The sequence below is a fragment of the Balaenoptera acutorostrata genome, chromosome 17 (assembly GCF_949987535.1).
Source record: "Balaenoptera acutorostrata chromosome 17, mBalAcu1.1, whole genome shotgun sequence".
NCBI classification, from domain to species: domain Eukaryota; kingdom Metazoa; phylum Chordata; class Mammalia; order Artiodactyla; family Balaenopteridae; genus Balaenoptera; species Balaenoptera acutorostrata.
Window position 1 is genome coordinate 3,420,440 of NC_080080.1, and position 19,308 is coordinate 3,439,747.

The 19,308-nt window shown below is 42.5% G+C and overlaps 1 protein-coding gene across 6 annotated transcripts in view; it reads left to right on the plus strand.

The window, feature by feature from the left end:
* TRAPPC9 (trafficking protein particle complex subunit 9) overlaps positions 1-19,308 on the plus strand; it is a 560,212-nt gene that overhangs the window by 204,184 nt on the left and 336,720 nt on the right. The gene's annotated exons all lie outside the window — the stretch shown is intronic.

Consider the following 19,308-nt stretch of genomic DNA (forward strand, 5'->3'; position numbering starts at 1 on the left):
AACGAGGGTTCTCATTTGGAAGAGTTAACTGATGTAAGATGATAGAGATGAAGTAAAAACCTTGTAGTCTGGAATTTAAATAAAAGATATCAGTAAGAAATTATGGGATATTTAAAGATCTGTCTGTCTATCTATCTATCTATCTATCTATCTATCTATCTACTCCAAGGCCTGGAAACCCAGCAGCCCAGCAGCAGTGAGCATTCCTAGCGCCCACATCATGGTGTTGAAAGAAACCAGGGCTTCTTGGAGAAGTGGCCACTTGCAGGTCTGGAGCAGGAATTGTCTGTTGTGAGGTGATCTGGGAACATCCTGTGAAACCTACAGCAGGGAAGCTGTCAGAGTGGATTTACTAGAGCTGTGTTAGGAGGACCCGACGTGAAGAGGCTGCCGCTGGCATTCTGAGCACCAGCAGGGGTGATACCTGCATTTCAGCCTTGGGTGCTTAGTGCCGTTAGAAAGAACTGTCAACCTTTGGAGAATGATGGGGAACCAATTCATTATTTTAAAAATGATAGGTAATGAGTATTCTGCCTCTCCATACAGATGTACGGTCAGACAACCTAAGAGTTGATGAGGGCAGTTTCTCTTTATGGAAGTACGCCCGCTAACACTTGAGAAGGGACGATAGAATTAGAAACTCTCCGCTTTGCAGCTCCTGATGGATTATGGGTTGAGACCATGAGCATCCACAGCAGAATACGAGACAGGCAGGCATTATGTTCTTCCCGATGGGAGAGCGCACGCCTCGCGTGAGTTAGCGTTGCCCCGAATCACACCTGAGGCTGATCGGCACTCCAGCTCTCACCGCCAGTTCACAGGAGTTCTGCCGACAGAAAAACCTGCGAAGCTACTCCAATTCAGACTACGGTTCACTCTGCAAACAGCGTGGTTTCTTCAACAAGTAAATGGCAAGAGGATGAAAGGGATGAAGCCCTGGAGATGGGTGGTGGGGGTGGTTCTAGCTGTGGGACGCTGCCATCTCTCACGGCCATTCTGAAACATCGTTTCGGGCCTGCGATGCTGCTTCCCTCCGCCGGCGGTGTCTGTCCGTCCTTCGTGTGCCTGCCGGTCCCCACCTTACCACTTCCTCTCTTTAGCCCTCACGGCCCCTCCCTCGTGCTCGCTCACGGCCCGTGTGTCCCCTCGACGCCTCTGAATGCTGTCACAGTTTCACTTCACGTCTCTCTACTCCCAATACCCAGCACAGGGCCTGGCTCAGAGAAGATCCCAGTAAATATTTATTGAGTTGAGGGGATGAAAGGAATGTTGTGAAGCCAGATTGAGTGGTCCTGACCCTGAGTTCAGGGAGGGGAGAGCCGTCTGGGTGGGGACAGCCAGGTGCTGGCTTCTGGATGCGGGGTCCTCGAACAGCGCCTGACTGCGGGGTGAGCTGGACGCAGTGGGCAGGGATGGAGGCGGTGGGGTTGGGTATTCAGGAGAAGGAGGGGATCCTGGTTGGAATGGTAGGTTTTCAGGCAGGCTGTGGAAGGCCTAAAACTCCAGGGAAGTAACTCAGACTTTATTGGAAGATACTGGAGAGTCCCTGAAAGTTTTTTGAAAAAAGGTTGATGTGATAGAAACTGTTGGGAGAAGGTGGGTGGGCAGATTGGAGGGGTAGCCCGAGATTCACCTGGTGCGGTAGGTGACAGGTGTGAGGGTTCAAGGGTGAGGCACGTAGGTCTTAAGCAGGAGAGAGCCAGGTGGGCAGGAGAGGAGGGGATTCAGAAGACCGGCCGCTGCGTCTCTACCTGGAGGGCGTCCTTCCCGCCCTTCCCTGCGGCTGTCGCTGGAGGCCTCCGGGTGTTTGTAGCACAGGATTTAGGAGCTGGTCCAGCATTTGGTGAGCTATTGGCATTTGTTCTGCTCCCCACGGAAATGCTTCTTGCCTGAAATGTCTCTTGTTTGTTAAGCTAAAGACAAACTCTGCCTGTGGGAAGTTCGATTCATTTCAGTTTCTTTGTCCAGAGTTGGAGATTTGGGTTTAAAAAAGCCAGATTTACATTTGGCATTTCATTATGTTTTGCTTCTTCATAATTTGATGATAAGAGATGCTTCGGCTTATCATTGTGGCCGGGGATTGGTTTTATTTGGGAGTCGTCACTGTGGAATCTTCTGTGTTCTCTTTCCTACCTTGTCTCTCTCCCCGATGACTGTGCCTGAAACCAGGGCATCACTGAGTGTCTTTGCCCTGGTCTGCCGCTCTCCTCAAAAGGAAATACTAATTTTTGGGAAACTCCTTCTTACTTTTTAAGGAACAGTGACTCATCCTGAATTACCCGGAAACCAAAGACAAAGGTGGTTGGAATCTTAATGTCAGAAGATTTCTCTTTTTCTTTACAATTCCTAGATGCCTGAGGCTTTCATAAACATATGTGATTTTAGGCTTCCCTGGTGGCGCAGTGGTTGAGAATCTGCCTGCCAGTGCGGGGCACACGGGTTCGAGCCCTGGTCTGGGAAGATCCCACATGCCGCGGAGCAACTAGGCCCGTGAGCCACAACTGCTGAGCCTGCGCGTCTGGAGCCTGTGCTCTGCAACAGGAGAGGCCGCGATAGTGAAAGGCCCGCGCACCGCGATGAAGAGTGGCCCCCACTTGCCGCAACTAGAGAAAGCCCTTGCACAGAAACGAAGACCCAACACAGCAAAAATAAATAAATAAATTAATTAAAAAAAAATTTAGTATGTCATTTAAAAAAAAAAAAACATATGTGATTTTAAAGAAGATTTTCTTGAAACCTGGGTTTTTTTCTGCGGCTACAGAGTACGGAGGCTGGAAGGAGACGAAGCTGTACTGAGTGGCCCCCGCGTTTGGGCGTGTGATGGAGGTGCTGACGGTTCTCTCTCTAACCCTGAGAGGTGGCTGGACGGTGACCCCCGAGTTTGGGCTCTGTACCCCCAGCTCTGTGGTTCCCCTCGGCTGTACCAGCTCCCAGCTGCTGAAATTGTCTGCCTTTTTGGTCTTTCTCACTATAGCACACCCATCCTGAGGGCAGGGCCAGGGACATCTTTGTCTTTTTTTTTTTTTTTTTTGGCCGCGCTGTGTGGTATGTGGGATTTTAGTTCCCCGGCCAGGGATTGAACCCACACCCCCTGCACTGGAAGTGCAGTCTTAACCACTGGACCGCCAGGCAAGTCCCCCATCTTTGTCTTTTAATTCCAGCTCCTGGCTCCCAGCCTGGAGGTTGGCTCCTCCCTCCTCATCTTGCTTTTCCTTGTTCCTCGTGGCAGCTCTTGGTCAGTTCCAATTGCTGCTTCCTCCTTTCCCTCTTGACCATTACAGAGCGGAGTTGCTCAGGGCTCCAGCCAAGATCCTCGTCTTCTTTCCTTCCAAGTTTGCTCTCTCGCAAGACTTTCTCATCTTCCAGATGGAGTCAGTGACTGTCTCCCGCATCCCACCCCCTGTCCAGACCTCTTCTCTGTACTCCTGGTCCGCGGATCCGACTGTGTGCTCCGAAGGCTCTCGGTTCTGGGGAAAAAGCGGCAGGTGAAGCTGGGGGGAGGTTTGCTTGGTGGCCGCCGTTCCCCTCCCCCAGCCGTGGGGGGCTTCCATCCCTGTCCTCGTGCTGCAGTCTGTGCTCTTCCCCTGCAGATGAAGGCTTGGACCCCATAGGGAGAGGGGAGGGGCTGGTGTGGGGCAGTGGCTCTGGTCCCCTCCCAACCAGCCCCAAGAGGAGCCCTCAGGATCCTTTTCCTGGGGGAGAAGCCTGCATGGCGTGGACAGCAGCCCCCAGGAGACTTCCTGCTCTCATAGCCCATGCCAGACGTTTAGCAGTCCATTAACAACGTCTAGCTCAACCTTTTGACTGGCTTTCATGGCCCACATAGGCACATGTGCTGGGGTCCTGCTTCTCCCTGTAGGTGCCTGCCCACAGATTTCAGGTTAGTTTTCCCTGTGACTTCACTTCTCTGATCAGTTCAGGAAAAGTTAATTTCCAGTTTATCCAGCTTTTTTTCTTAAGGATGGAGGTAGTGCTTTTCTCAAATCTCCACATTTCCAAGCAGTAATCAGAAGCCCACATCCTTTATTTTAAATCAGACCTCCAGTCATTTTTGGATTGTGTTGGCCATTTGTCAGACTACACACTTCTTTTGTGTTCAGTGGGTTATCTGCTTTTGTTCTGAAGGAAAAGGTTAATGATGCTCCTGACAGCCTGCCCGTCGTTATATTTAGCCTGCATCACCCACCAGCCTTCTGACTCACAAACCGTAATTTCACAGCACGATGGCTCAGCTAAGGGAAAGGTCAGGCTGCTTCTGCTTCCTGGGGCTCTCGGGAGCATATCTGAGTGAGACAGAAAGCTGAGTTCTTGCCCCGCCATCTAATAACCTGTGGAGGGGCGCTGATCCCGTGGTCCCTGTTAGTCTGCAGGTGGGATGGTTGACTCAGCTCTGATTTAAATTCAGGTTGGAAAATAACTTGCTAAACCACCAGGAGAGAATGAAAATCCAGGTGTTTGTCATTCATCAGCAACAGGTGATCCTATTGCAGGCAACCAGGGCTGAGGTTTTCTGAATCATTGATCTCACTGTTCGCATTACTGCCTTTCCAGTCAAGCTGGTGGTGACTCACTGGGAAACAAATTAGGTAGGTGTTCAGTTGAGGTGATTTAAGAAGGTTTTCCCCCTGCAAAGAGAAAGGGGTGATTTCTGTGGATCGCCGCAGGCTGGTATACTTCGAGCTCATGCTCGTGATTGCACCAAGTCTTATCAATTTTGTTTTCTAAGTCTCTCCAGCCCTTCTCTACACATCCACCATCACTGCTCGGCTTAAAGCCCTGATAATTTCTCATCTGGACCATGCTGGGAGCCTTCTGACTGGTCTCCCAGCAGCTCATTTTGCGCCCTCTTCGCTGTCTTCCATATTTTCCCTACAGTCCTTTCTCCAGAGCAGAATCTGTTATGTCCTTCTTCTCCCGTGCACCTTCCAAGGGCGTTCCATCGCCCTCAGATAAAGCCTCAAGTCTGGCTTGTGTGGTCTTGCCCTGGCCCGCCTGTTTGGCCTCCTTGCCCACCCGTCTCTTCTCCCTCATTTGGGTTGTATTCCAGAAATACTGAATGACTTGTATTTCTGACTTGCCATGCCCTCTTAGGCTTCTTGCCTTTGAGTGTAGGCTAATAGATTCAAACTCTGCTGCACATTGGAATCAGCTGGGGATCGTTAAAAGCTCTGCCTGGCTTTCACCCTAGACCTCGTGATTTCATAGGCATGGGGTGTGACCTGGGTGTCAGGGTGTCCTAAAGTGTCCCAAATGATTCTTATAAGCATCGGAGTTTGGGAACCACTGACTAGACTGTCTTTCTCCCTAAAAAACTTACTCATTCTCTGAGTCTCCTGGCCTTCTTCAGGCAGACACAATTGCTGCTTATTTTCTGTTTCTTCTGAAAAGCTTTGCAATCTGGTGGGATTGCATCACCCTTTAGATGATTGTTCAGGAGCTTTTTGGACATTTTCTGTCCATTGGTCTTAAATTTTAGAATCACTTTGTCATGTTCCTCACGGTAGCCTGTTAGAATATTGACTGGGACTGCATTGAACCTGTGGATCAATTTGGGCGAAGACTGATACTTTTATGAGACTTAGTCTTCATAACTATGAATATTGCCTCTTCATATATTTGTCTTCTTTCATGTCTTTCAATAACATTTTCTAATTTTTCTGTGATGGTCTTATAGTATTCTTCTAAAGTTATTCCTAGGTATCTTTATTATAAATGGTATTTTTGAGTGCTTTTCAATGGAAGTATAACTTACATGCAGTCACGAGCACAATCGTGTACAGCCTGGTGAATTTATTTTTATTTATTTATTTATTTAACAGATCTCTATTGGAGTATAATTGCTTCACAATACTGTGTTAGTTTCTGTTGTACAACAAAGCGAATCAGCCATATGCATACACATGTCCCCATATGCCCTCCCTCTTGAGCCTCCCTCCCCTCCTCCCTATCCCACCCCTCTGGGTCATTGCAAAGCACCGAGCTGATCTCCCTGTGCTATGCTGCTGCTTCCCACCAGCCAACTATTTTACATTCTGTAGTGTATATATGTTGATGCTACTCTCACTTTGCCCAAGCCTCGCCCTCCCAACCCATGTTTTCAAGTCCATTTTCTATGTCTAACTCTTTATTCCTGCCCTGCGACTAGGTTTATCAGTACCTTTTTTTTTTTAGATTCCATATATATGCGTTAGCATATGGTATTTGTTTTTTCTCTTTCTGACTTACTTCACTCTGTATGACAGCCTCTAGGTCCATCCACCTCACTGCAAATAATTCAATCTTGTTTCTTTTTATGGCTGAGTAATATTCCACTGTATATATGTGCCACATCTTCTTTATCCATTCATCCGATGATGGACACTTAGGTTGGTTCCATGTCCTGGCTATTGTAAATAGTGCCGCAGTGAACATTGTGGTGCAGGACTCTTTTTGAATTATGGTTTTCTCGGGGTATATGCCCAGTAGTGGGATTGCTGGGTCATATGGTAGTTCTATTTTTAGTTTTTAAAGGAACCTCCATACTGTTTTCCATAGTGGTTGTATCAATTTACATTCCCACCAACAGTTCAGGAGGGTTCCCTTTTCACCACACCCTTTCCAGCATTTATTGTTTCTAGATTTTTTGTTAACGGCCATTCTGACTGGTGTGAGGTGATACCGCATTGTAGTTTTGATTTGCATTTCTCTAATAATTAGTAATGTTGAGCATCTTTTCATGTGCCTCTTGGCCGTCTGTATGTCTTCCTTGGTGAAATGTCTATTTAGATCTTCCGCCCATTTTTTAACTGGATTGTTTGTTTGTTTGTTTTTTGATATTGAGCTCCATGAGCTGTTTGTATGTTTTGGAGATTAATCCTTTGTCGTTTCATTTGCAAACATTTTCTCCCATTCTGAGGGTTGTCTTTTTGTCTTGCTTATGGTTTCCTTTGCTGTGCAAAAGCTTTTAAGTTTAATTAAGTCCCATTTGTTTATTTTTGTTTTTATTTCTGTTACTCTAGGAGGTGGGTCAAAAAAGATCTTGCTGTGGTTTATGTCAAAGAGTGTTTTTCCTATGTTTTCGTCTAAAAGTTTTATAGTGTCTGGCCTTACATTTAGGTCTTTAATCCATTTTGAGTTTATTTCTGTGTATGGTGTTAGGAAGTGTTCTAATTTCATTCTTTTACATGTAGCTGTCCAGTTTTTCCAGCACCACTTATTGAAGAGGCTGTCTTTTCTCCATTGTATGTTCTTGCCTCCTTTGTCGTAAATTAGGTTCCCATATGTGTGTGGGTTTGTCTCTGGTCGTTCTGTCCTGTACTGTTGAAGTCAGGGAGCCTGATTCCTCCAGCTCCGTTTTTCTTTCTCAAGATTGCTTTGGCTATTTGGGGTCTTCTGTGTTTCCATACAAATTGTAAGATGTTTTGTTCTATTTCTGTGAAGAATGCCATTGGTAGTTTGATAGGGATTGCACTGAATCTGTAGATTGTTTTGGGTAGTATAGTCATTTTCACAATATTGATTCTTCCAATCCAAGAACATGGTATATTTCACCATCTGTTTATGTCATCTTTGATTTCTTTCATCAGTGTTTTATAGTTTTCTAAGTACAGGTCTTTCGCCTCCTTAGGCAGGTTTATTCCTAGGTATTTTATTCTCTTTGTTGCAGTGGTAAATGGGAGTGTTTCCTTAATTTCTCTTTCTGATTTTTCATTGTTGGTGTATAGGAATGCCAGAGATTTTTGTGCATTAATTTTGTATCCTGCAGCCTTACAAAATTCATTGATTAGTTCTGGTAGTTTTCTGGTGGCATCTTTAGGATTTTCTGTGTATAGTATCATGTCATCAGCAAACAGTACAGTTTTACTTATTCTTTTCCAATTTGTATTCCTTTTATTTCTTTTTCTTCTCTGAGTGCTGTGGCTGGGACTTCCAAAACTATGTTGAATAAGAGTGGCAGGAGTGGACATCCTTGTCTTGTTCCTGATCTTAGTGGAAATGCTTTCAGTTTTTCACCGTTGAGTATGATACTTGCTGTGGGTTTGTCATATATGGCCTTTATTATGTTCAGGTAGGTTCCTTCTGTGCCCATTTTCTGGAGAGTTTTTATCATAAATAGGTGTTGAATTTTGTCAAAAGATTTTTCTGCATCTATTGAGATGCTCATATGGTTTTTATTCCTTAATTTGTTAATGTGGTGTATCACATTGATTGATTTGCGTATATTGAAGAATCGTTGCATCCCTGGGATAAATCCCACTTGATCATGGTGTATGATCCTTTTACTGTGCTCTTGGGTTCTGTTTGCTACTATTTTGTTCAGGATTTTTGCATCTGTGTTCATCAGTGATATTGGTCTATAATTTTCTTTCTTTGTGGTATCTTTTTCTGGTTTTGGTATCAGGGTAATGGTGGCTTCATAGAATGACTTTGGGAGTGTTTCTCCCTCTGCAATCTTTTGGAAGAGTTTGAGGAGGATCGGTGTTAGCTCTTCTCTAAATGTTTGATAGAATTCGCCTGTGAAGCCATCTGGTCCTGGACTTCTGTTTGCTGGAAGATTTTAAATTGTGGTTTCAATTTCATTGCTTATGATAGGTCTGTTTATGTTTTCTAATTCTTCCTGGTTCAGTCTTGGAAAATTGTACCTTTCCAAGAATTTGTCCATTTCTTCGTGGTTGTCCATTTTATTGGCATATAGTTGTTTGTAGTAGTCTCTTAAAATCTTTTGTATTTCTGCAGTGTCAGTTGTGATTTCTCCTTTTTCATTTCTAATTTTATTGATTTGTGTCCTCTCCCTTTTTTTCTTGATGAGTCTGGCTAAGGGTTTATCAATTTTGTTTATCTTCTCAAAGAACCAGCTTTTTGTTTTATTGATCTTTGCTATTGTTTTCTTCATTTCTATTTCATTTATTTCTGCTCTGATCTTTATGATTTCTTTCCTTCTACTGACTTTGGGTTTTCTTTGTTCTTCTTTCTCTAGTTGTTTTAAGTGTGGGGTTAGACTGTTTATTTGAGATTTTTCTTGTTTCTTGAGGTGAGATTGTACTGCTATAAACTTCCCTCTTAGAACTGCTTTTGCTGCATGCCATAGGTTTTGGATCGTTGTGTTTTCATTGTCATTTGTTTCTATGTACTTTTAAATTTCTTCTTTGATTTCTTCATTGATCTCTCGGTTATTTAGTAGCACACTGTTTAGCCTCCATATATTTGTATTCTTTACAGTTTTTTTTCCTGTAATTGATTTCCAGTCCCATATAGTGCTGTGGTCAGAAAAGATGCTTGATACGATTTCGGTTTTCTTAAATTTTCCAAGGCTTGATTTGTGACCTAAGATGTGATCTATCCTGGATAATGTTCTGTGTGCACTTGAGAAGAAAGTGTATTCTGCCACTTTTGGGTGGAATGTTCTATAAATATCAATTAGATCTATCTGGTCTGTTGTGTCATTTAAAGCTGGTGTTTCCTTATTTATTTTCTGTTTGGATGATCTGTCCCTTGGTGTAAGTGGGGTGTTAAAGTCCCGTACTGTTATTGTGTTAACTGTTCATTTCTCCTTTCATGGTTGTTAGCATTTGCCTTATGTATTGAGGTGCTCCTATGTTGGGTGCATAAACATTTATAATTGTTATATCTTCTTCTTGGATTGATCCTTTGATCATTATGTAGTGTCCCTCCTTATCTCTTGTAACAGTCTTTATTTTAAAGTCTATTTTATCTGATACGAGTATTGCTACTCCAGCTTTCTTTTGATTTCCACTTGCATGAAATATCTTTTTCCATCCCTTCACTTGCAGTCTGTAAATGTCCCTAGGTCTGAAGTGAGTCTCTTGTAGACAGCAAATATATGGGTCTTGTTTTTGTATCCATTCAGTCAGTCTGTCTGTGTCTTTTGGTTGGGGCATTTAATCCATTTACATTCAAGGTTATTATCGATATGTATGTTCCTATTACCATTTTCTTAATTGTTTTGGGTTTGTTTTTGTGGGTCTTTTTCTTCTCTTGTGTTTACCGCTTAGAGAAGTTTCTTTAGCGTTTGCTGTGAAGCTGGTATGGTGGTGCTGAATTCTCTTACCTTTTGCTTGTCTGAAAAGCTTTTGACTTCTCCATCGAATCTGAATGAGACCTTTGCTGGGTAGAGTAATCTTGGTTGTACGTTTTTCTCTTTCATCACTTTAAGTATATTCTGCCCCTCTCTTCTGACCTGCAGAGTTTCCGCCAAGAAATCAGCTGATATCCTTATGGGGATTCCTTTGTATGTTATTTCTTGTTTTTTCCCTTGCTGCTTTTAATATTTTTTCTTTGAACTTAACTTTTGTTAGTTTGATTAATAAGCGTATTGGTGTGTTTTTCCTAGGGTTTATCCTGTATGGGACTCTCTGTGCTTCCTGGACTTGGGTGACTATTTCCTTTCCCATGTTAGGGAAGAGTTCAACTCTAATCTCTTCAAATATTTTCTCAGACTCTTTCTTTTTCTCTTCTTCTTCTGGGACCCCTATAATTTGAATGTTTGTGTGTTTAATATTGTCCCAGAGGTCTCTGAGACTGTCCTCAATTCTTTTCATTCTTTTTTCTTTATTCTGCTCCTCGGCAGTTATTTCCACCATTTTGTCTTCCAGCTCACTTATTCGTTCTTCTGCCTCAGTTATTCTGTTATTGATTCCTTCTAGTGTATTATTCATTTCAGTTATTGTATTGTTCATCTCTGTTTGTTTTTTCTTTAGTTCTTCTAGGTCTTTGTTAACATTTCTTGTATTTTTTCAATCTGTGCCTCCATTCTATTTCCGAGATTCTGGATCATCTTTACTATAATTACTCTGAATTCTTTTTCAGGTAAATTGCCTGTGTCCTCTTCATTTATTTGGACTTATAGGTTTTTACCTTACTCCTTCATCTGTGAGATAATTTTTTGCTGTCTCTCTCTCTCTTTTTTTTTTTTTTTAAATGAGTGGGAGTCTGTTCCTGTCTTACTGGTTGTTTGGCCTGAGGCTTCCAATACTGGAGTTGTAGGCTATTGGGTAGAGCTGGGTTTTGGTGGGTAGAGCAGGGTCTTAGTGCTGAGATGAGGAATTCCATGAGACATCACTCCAGTGAATATTCCCTGCAGTCTGAGGTTCTCTGTTAGTCCAGTGGTTCAGACTCGGAGCTCCCATATGCAGGAGCTTCAGCCCGACCCTGGGTTCGTGAACCAAGATCCTGCAAGCTGCCTGGGGCGGCAAAACAGAAAAAAAAACCAATAACAAAGTAAATAAAATTAGACTAGGAAACTAACAGATATGTTAGGAAGAATGTAAAAATAAAAATATAGATGAATCAACAACTGGAAGGTACATGAGTACCATAATAGTAAAAAAGAGGAGGAGGGAAAAGAAAAAAAAAAAAAAGTGGGGGGGAGTCCTTGGCTGTGCAGTGTGGGACCTAAGCAAGGGCGAGGTTTTGGTGGTGGGCGGGGCCAGTGCTCAGGACCACAGGGCTGGAAAGGCCCTGGGGGCTGTGGGGGGTGGGGCTTAGGCTCAAGGAACAGAAGGGGCCCAGGCGTGCCCCCCACCCTTGGTCTCAGAGGGCGGGGGACCTCACCTGGGAGCCCAGCAGGCTCCCCGTGCCCGAGTGGGCGGGGCAATCACCCTCTGCTCCTCTCCCGCTCTTCCCGGAGAGTCCCTCCCGCCTGCCTCTCCTGATCTCCCCAGCCTCCCTCCTGTGCCCCCAAGGACCTACGTGGCCTGGAGGGGGCTTTGGGGGGGTTCTACCAGCCTGGGAGCTCAGCAGGCTCCCCAGCCCCAGTGGGCCAGGCAATCGCCCTCTGCTCCTCTCCTGCTCCTCCCGGAGGGCCCCTCCCACCTGCCCCTCCTGACCTCCCTGGCCTCAGGGGTGCCGATCCTGTCTGGCCTCCACTTCTCCTCCCCTGCTCAGTCCCGCTACGTCCTACCAGTTCACTTTGGGGTTCCTCCCGTCTCCTTGGGCGTCACAGTGCCCTGCCAGCGCCCAACAGGTGCCCTAGTCGTGGGGAGACGCTAACTCCGCACCTTCCCGCACTGCCATCTTGACTCCGCCTCCGAATTTATTTGTGTATTCATATTCACCCTTGCACCCACCACCCAGACCCAGATGGGAGTGATTTCCAGCACCCACCAGTCCTCTCCTGTCCTCTCCCTGTTGATGACCCTGCATCAAGGTAACTGTAATTGTGACATTGATCATCATAGATTAGTTTTGCCTGTTCTTGTCTTTCATATAGAAGAAATAAATACAGTATATGCTCTTTTGTGTCTTTTTTTTTTTGCTTTAAACAGCACAAATTTATTCTCTTACAGTTCTGGAGGTCAGAAGTCCTATGTGTCTTTTTTCCCACTCAGCATTATACCTGAAATTCATGCATGTTGTTGTGTGTTGTGTTTGTTTGTTCCTTTTTATTGGTCAGTGATATTCCACTGTGTGAAAATACTGCAGTTTATCCAATCTACTCGTGATGGACATTTGGGTTGTTTCTGCTTTTTGGCTATTATGAATAGTAAGCTTTCTTGTACAGGTATTTGGTGGACATCAGCCCACATTTTTGTTGGGTGTGTGCCCAGAAGTGGTTTTACTGGATCATAGGTTATGTGTATGTTGAGCTTTGATAGCTCTACAGTCATCCAGATTTTCAGCCTGCTTATTTTGATTTACACACACCATCTGCATGAGAGTTCTCTGGTGCTTCAGATCCTCACCACCAATTGGTAGGGTCAGTCTTTTAAATTTTAGCTGTTCTTGTTCATGTGTAACCTCATTGTGTTCTAATTGGCTTTTCCCTGATAACTAATGATGTTGCCCAGTAACAAACGAAGAAAATATTTTAACAGACCCCTCACAAAAGTGTATATCCAAACAGTAAGAAATGAAAGGTGTGCAACATCATTAGTTATCTGTTTTGCAGCTTTATTGAGATAATTGACATAGAACATTGTGTACGTTTAAGGTGTACATTGTGTTTATTTGATACATTTGTATATTGCAAAATGATTATCACCATAGCTTGGCTAAGACCACCATCACATCACTTAATTACTGTTGCTTTTTGTGGTGAAAACACTTAAGATCTACTCTCTTAGCAACTTTCAAATATATAATACAGTGTTGTGAACTATAATCACGATGCTGTGCACTAGGTCCCCAGGACATGCTCATCTTCCAACCGCAAGTTTGTGCCCTTTGACCAACATCTCCCCATTTTGCCTGCCTCTCAGCCCCTGGTAACCACCATTGTCTCTCTGTTTCTGCAGGTATGGCTTTTTTAGATTGACATATAAGTGATACCATACAGTATTTGTCTTTCTCTGACTTATTTCACTTAGCATAATGCCCTCAGGGTCCATCCATGTTGTTGCAAATGGCAGGATTTTCTTCTTTCTCGTGGAATTGTATTCCATTGTGTATATATATATCACATCTTCTGTGTCTGTTCATCTGTAGGTGTATGCTTAGGTTTCCTCTTCTTGGCTATTGTGAATAATGCTGTAAAAATATGGAGTGCAGATATCTCTTTGAGATCCTTTTTTCATTTCCTTTGGATATGTACTCAGAAGTGGGATTGCTGAATGATACAGTAGTTCTATTTTTTATTTTTTGAGGAATCTCCACACTGTTTCCACAGTGACTGCACCAATTTACATCCCCATCAACAGTGCACAAGGGTACACTTTTTTCTTTGTCTCCTCATGTTGCCTACACTTATCTCTTGTCTTTTTGAGAACAGCCATTCTAAAGTATGTGAGATGATATCTCGTTGTGGTTTTGGTTTGCATTTCCCTGATGATTAGTGATGGTTGAGCACCTTTTCATGTAGCTTTTGGCCATTTGTATGTCATCTTTGGAAAAGTATCTTACTCAGTTCCTATGCCTATTTTGAAATCAGATTTTTTTTATTGAGTTGTGTGAATTCTTTATACATTTTGATATTAATCCCTTATCAGATAGATGATTTACAAATATTTGCTCCCATTCTGTAGGTTGGCTTTTCATACTGTTGATTGTTTCTTTGGCTGTGCAGAATCATTTTAGTTTGATATAGCCCCACTTGTATTTTTGTTTCTGTTGCTCATGCTTTTGGTGTCAGACCCAAAAAATTGTTGCCAAGACCAGCGTCAAGGAGCCTTTCTCCTATGTTTTCTTCCAGGAGTTTCTCAGTTTCAGGTCCTATGTTTAAGTCTTTAATCTTTTGAGTTAATTTTTGTGAGTGATTTACGATAGGGGTCCAGATTTATTTTTCTGCATGTGGTTATCTAGTTTTCTCAGCACCATTTGTTTAAGAGGCTGCCTTTCCGCATTGAATATCCTTGGCTCTCCTGTCAAAGATTAGTTGACCACATATGCAGCAGTTTATTTATGGGCTCTCTATTTTCCATTGGTCTGTGTGTCTATTTTTATGCTGTTTTGATTACTATATGCTATTTTGATTACTATGGCTTTGTAGTATAATTTGAAATTGGGAGGTATTCAATATGATACCTCCAGCTTTGTCCTTTTGTCTTAGGATTGCTTTGGCTATTGGGGTCTTTGTGACTCCATACGAATTTTAGAATTGCTTTTACTATTTCTGTGAAAAATGCCATTGGAATTTTGATAGGGATTGCATTGAATCTATAGATGGCTTTGGGTAATATGGACATTTTAACAGTATTCTTCTGATCCACAAACACAAGATACTTCTCCATTTTTGTGTCTTCTTCAATTTCTTTCATCAAAGTCTTATAGTTTAGTGTTCAGTTCTTTCATTTCCTTGGTTAAATTCCTAACTATCTTATGTTTTTGATGCTATTGTAAATGGGATTGCTTTCTTTATTATGTTTCAGATATTTTGTTGTTAGTGTGTAGGAAAGCAACTGATTTCTGTATGTTAATGTTATATCCTGCAACTTTACTGAATTTATTGATTAGATCTTACAGTTTTTGGTTGAGTCTAGGAATCTATATAAGATCATATAATCTGCAAATAAAGATAATTTACTTCTTCCTCTCTGATTTGGATACCTTTTAATATCTTTTTCTTGCCTGATTGCTCTGGCTAGGATTTTCAGTACTATGTTGAATAGTGGTAAGAGTGGGCACCCTTGTCTTATTCCTGATCCTGGAGGGAAAGTTTTCAGCCTTTCACCAACTGAGTATGTTAGCTCTGGGCTTGTCATATATAGCCATTATTAGGTTGAGGTATGTTCCTTCAACACCCAATTAGTTGAGGGTTTTTTATCATGAAAAGATTTTGAATTTTGTCAAATGCTTTTTCTGCATCTATCGAGATGACCATATCATTTTTATCCTTCATTCTGTTAATGTGTGTGTATCACATTTATTGATTTGTGTATGTTGAACCATTCTTGCATCCCAGGGGTAAATCCCACTTGATCATGGTATATGATGCTTTTAATGTATTGTTGAATTTGATGTGCTAATATTTTGTTGAGGATTTTTGCATCTGTATTCATCAGGGATATTGATGTGTAGTTTTCTTGTAGTTTCCTTGTCTGGCTTTGGTACTGGGGTAATGCTAACCTGGGAAAATGCATTTGGGACTGTTCCTTCTTCCTTAATTTTTGGAAGAGTTTGAGAAGGATTGGCATTAATTTTTTAAACGTTTGGTAGAATTCACCCGTAAAACCATTTTAATTACCTGTTTTAATCTATAGTTTTTGAGCTAATTTTGTGTGTGTATATATTAGGTACTTGTCAGTATTTGAATTGGAGTGGATATTATAGAATATTTGAAGTTATGTCATACAATTTTAAGTTATGGAAGTGTAACTAATTACTAGTATTCTGTTCTAATCAGGTAACAGGACTTAAATAATTTCTTTTTTCTGGGTTTTACAATGTGGTGTGTGATGTAGTAAAGTTAGCAATTAGGGTGTGTACTTCCCCCGACAGCCCCTTCACAGATATTTATGGACTCTCTACTTTATTCCATGTACAGGCATACCTCGGAGATACTGTGGGTTCAGTTCCACACAACCACAGTAAAGTGAATATTGCAGTAAATCGAGTCATGATTTTTTGTTTCCCAGTGCTTATAAAAGTTGTTTACACTATACTGTAGTATATTAAGTGTGCAATAGCATTATGTCTGAAAAAAGCAATGCACATACCTTAATTAAAAATACTTCATCGCTAAAAAATGCCAAAACAGCTACAATAGTGACATCAAATATCACTGATCACAGATCACCATAACAAATATAATAATCAAAAAGTCTGAAATACTGTGAGAATTACTGAAATGTGAGACAGAGACACCAAGTGAGCAAATACTGTTAGAAAAATGGCGCCGATGGACTTGCTTCACACAGGGTTGCCACAAACCTTCAATTTGTAAAAAGCGCAGTATCTGGGAAGTGCAGTGAAACGAGGTGTGTCTGTACTGTACTTCTCTTGGGATTGTCCTGAGTAAAATGAGCCGCAGTCCCTGCCCTCAAGGAGCTTAGTGTCCAGTTCAGTGGTGTCCGTCAGAACCCTGTGATAGGGCAGTTCCTGTTCTGAGCCGTCCAGTAGGGTAACCATGGGTCACTTGTGGCTTTGATCACTTGTGATGTGGATGGTGCATCTAAAGATCTCAAGTATTATTTGATTTTAATTACTTTAAAGGCACACTGTCTTGCGGCCACTCTGTTAGACCACGCAAGTCTAGTGGGAGAGATGGGCAATTTAATAATTGATAAAATAAGTGAAATGAATTTTTTCACAAATAAATGAAAAAGTGCAACTTTGCTAAGTGCTGGGTAGGAGAGGTACATGATGCTATGACTGTATCACAGGGAGTGGGGGAAGGCTTGTCTTTGGAGGTAAAATTTACAGAATGAGCAGGACCTTCGAGGATGAAAGAGGGAGGGGGTGGGGAAATTAGTTTTTCATGCATGTGTAGAAACTGTGGCAGAAAGCAAGTTCCGGGGGCTTCCCTGGTGGCGCAGCGGTTGGGGGTCCGCCTGCCAGTGCGGGGGACACGGGTTCGGGCCCTGGTCTGGGAGGATCCCACATGCCGCGGAGCAGCTGGGCCTGTGAGCCACAACTGCTGAGCCTGCGCGTCTGGAGCCTGTGCTCCGCAACAAGAGAGGCCGCGATAGTGAGAGGCCCACGCACCGCGATGAAGAGTGGCCCCCGCTCGCCGCGACTGGGGAGGGCCCTCGCGCGGAAACGGGGACCCAACACAGCCAAAAATAAATAAATTAATTTATAAAAAAAAAAAAAAAAAAAAAAAGAAAGCAAGTTCCGGGAACTTAGTTTTTGAAAAGTGTGTGTGTGTGTGTGTGTGAGAGAGAGAGAGAGAGAGGGAGAGAGAGAGAGAGAGGGGAGAGAGAGAGAGAGAGGAGAGAGAGAGAGAGAGAGAGGTTGAGATTCTAACAGTTATTCCTTAAGAGAGTTTGCCCCATAAGTATCAACAACGAATTTGTTGGGGAGGAAAGGTTTTGGGGGATGATGCTGGCGTGAACTTTTTCTTTAGATAATTTCTAAAATTAGTGTTCTGACTTAAAACTGTCAGCTCTGTGATTTCTGTGATTTGGCTGACTCTTTAATGAAGAAATAATGACTTTCCCAGTGTTTTAGGGATGTGCAGTGCTTGAGGACGGCTGTAAAGAGGGTTCAGACATTCAGACTGTACTTTGAATTTCTTGTTTCTAAAAGAACAAGCATGTGTCATTACTTGGCCTGGGACCATCGCTCTCCCTTTGTTATCTTGTGGAAAAGGCATCCTATTTCCAGTTTCAAATTGGCAGTACTCTGGTTTTGTTTTCCTGATTTTATCCTAAAATAACATATGCTAATTGAGCTATTTCTGTGGCTTTCTTTGGAGAATTGATGTTCATTTATTTGTGTTTCTCTTTAAGTAGAGATGGAATACTACATGTAAACAAGATATAGAAGATGTGTAAGATCCAGAGGGGAAACGTGAGAGCAGCATTTATCAGCGCTGCTGGGACCTTTCCTGTTGACCAGTGATCAGTCTTTCCCAAGGCTGGGGGCGGACGGGGGGCAGGGCCAGGGCTTTTGTCTCCACGTCCAGTGCTCCTTTAAGCAAATCGGTTCTGGACAGACAAAGGGAGCACATCTGGGATTTGAACACATGTCCTCACGTCTCTTTTGTTAAAAAATTTTTTATTGAAGTATAGTTGACTTACAATGTTGTTAATTTCTGCTGTACAGCAAGGTGATTCAGTTATACATACATATACATATATATATATTCTTTTTCATGTTCTTTATCATGGTTTATCACAGGATATTGATTATAGTTCCCTATGCTCTACAGTTTGTCCTCAAGTATCTGAATCCTTCACTTCCTTTGAAGATTTCCAAAGAAAAGAAGGTGCCACTTTTGGGCTCCCATTTCAGGGCTCTGTCGCTAGGGTTCCCTGAGATCCAGTGTCACCTGCTTCGGTTTCACTTGCTTCTTTTTTTCTTTTTCTTTTTTTTTTTTTTTAACATCTTTATTGGAGTATAATTGCTTTACAATGGTGTGTTAGTTTCTGCTTTATAACAAAGTGAATCAGTTATACATATACATATGTTCCCATATCTCTTCCTGCTTCTTTTTTTCTTAACCATCTTTAGAGGGGGAGAAACTCAGTAATGTCCTGAAGCTAAGAGGACCGTCAGATGGTTTAAAAGGCCACCGTAGTTGGCTTCCTGTGTGGCCAGTGACTCAAGTGGTGTCACTTTTCAGCAAAGGTGATCATCAGCAACAGGCTCCCAAACAAGATCTCATTGGAAACTGGCTCCTGTAGCACGTTGTGCACCTTGTCTGCTGTGAAAAAGTATGGATTTCACACTTAGCCTTGGAGGTGACAGCTGGACTTTACTGTGAGAAAGTGTGCCTTGTACGCACAGCATTGTGGAACTAGACCTTTCTTTCTTCTCTTACCTGGGACACCAGAGGAGATCCTACTCTCAGATTTTAGGGCTGCAACTTCAAAACACTTTGTGTGATGCTGCCTTATTCATAGCATAGGCTTCATGGCAGAATTTCATTCTTCTTTATGACTGAGTAATATTCCATTGTGTATATGCACCACATCGTCTTTATCCATTTGTCTGTTGATGGGCACTTGGGTTACTTCCATGTCTTGGCTGTTGTGAGTAGCACTGCTTAAGAACATCGGGGTGCATGTATCTTTTTGAATTAGTGTTTTCGTGTCTTCTGGATATATACCCAGGAGAGTGGAATTGCTAGATCATATGGTAGCTATATTTTTAGGTTTTTGAGGAACCTTGTACTGTTTTCCATAGTGATTGCACCAATTTACACTCCCACCAACAGTGTATGAGGCTTCCTTTTCTTGTTGAGTTCCTTTAGTGAGGATGTGTTGGTGGTAA